Raw genomic sequence first — 1366 nt, 5'->3', positions numbered from 1 at the left:
GCTTAAGCGTCCAACTTCGGCTCAGGTCATGATCTCACGGTCCACGGGTTCGAGCCCCGCATCAGTCTCCGTGCTGACAGCTCGGAGCCTGGAGCCTGCTTCGGATTCTGTGTCTCCCTCTTCTCTCTGTCCCTCCCCTGCTCATGCTCTGTCTCTCTCAGTCTCTCAAAAATAAATAAAAGTTAAAAATTTTTTTAAATAAAGTTTACAGATCACCAAATTTGGAGGGAGGGCCATCTTCTTAAAATAGAAACTAAAGGACGTCAAATCTGTGACTTGAATGTGCTTATACTCCAGCAATGAGTCATTTCACATTTAGTCCTGAGTAGCAGTTCTTGCTGTTATTAGCGTAAGACTTCACACAATTAAAGTCAAAATCATAATTGGATTTTTCTTCCAACTTGAAAAATTATGTGTTCTTGATTATATTTTGAACTCTGAAAAACAGTTAAATAAAAGCATTTGTTTAATAGTGTTGGAAAGGTAGACTAGCAAAAAACTGGTTTGGTCGGAATTTCACACAATACACTGAAAAAAAATTTAAATGGATGAAACACTTAAACATAAAAGCAAGGTCACAAAAAAATCCTGAAAAACTATGGCTGTTTTGGGGGTAGGCAAAGAATGCATAAATCTCAAACTAGCAGAAGAAACCACTCAAGAAAAGATAGCTTTCACTCCCTCTTCCCGCTTATGTGCACACACACATACACACACACACACACACACACACACACACACACACACATTTACTATTTATTTCAGTACTTAAAAAAAACCTCAGAAGCAAAACCACAGCAGTCCTCACTTATCTGCAAGAGATATGTCCCAAGAACCCCAGTGGATGTCAGATAGTGCCTAACCGTATATGTTATGTTTTTTCTTTCACAAAACATCTGTGATAAGTTTAATTTATAACTTAGGCACAGTAAGAGGTTAACAATAATAACTAATAAGATAGAACAATCATGATATACTATAATACAAGTTATGTGCATATGTTCTCTCTCTTCCTCAAAATACCTTATTTTTCTGTACTCACCTTTCTTCTTGCAATGATGTGAGATGAAAACAATGCCTACATGAAGACATGAAGTGAAGTGAATGCCGTAGGCGCTGTGACATAGCACTAGGCTCTACTCACACATTGTCAGAGAGGACAGTCTGGTTTCTGAACACTGATGACTGTAGAAAACTGAAACCACAGAAAGAAAAACCACAGATAGAATTGGACTACTGTAATTGGGGAAAACATTTACAAGAAACATTTCAAACAAAGCTCTGATATTCCCAAATACGAAGAGTGTTCCCAGTTCAATAAGAAGAATCAAAACCCTAGTAGAAAAATGGTCAAAGAATATGAACG

This window comes from Herpailurus yagouaroundi, unplaced genomic scaffold (genome assembly GCF_014898765.1).
Source record: "Herpailurus yagouaroundi ecotype Mexico unplaced genomic scaffold, PumYag 161, whole genome shotgun sequence".
NCBI classification, from domain to species: domain Eukaryota; kingdom Metazoa; phylum Chordata; class Mammalia; order Carnivora; family Felidae; genus Herpailurus; species Herpailurus yagouaroundi.
This window is presented reverse-complemented; position numbering follows the sequence as displayed.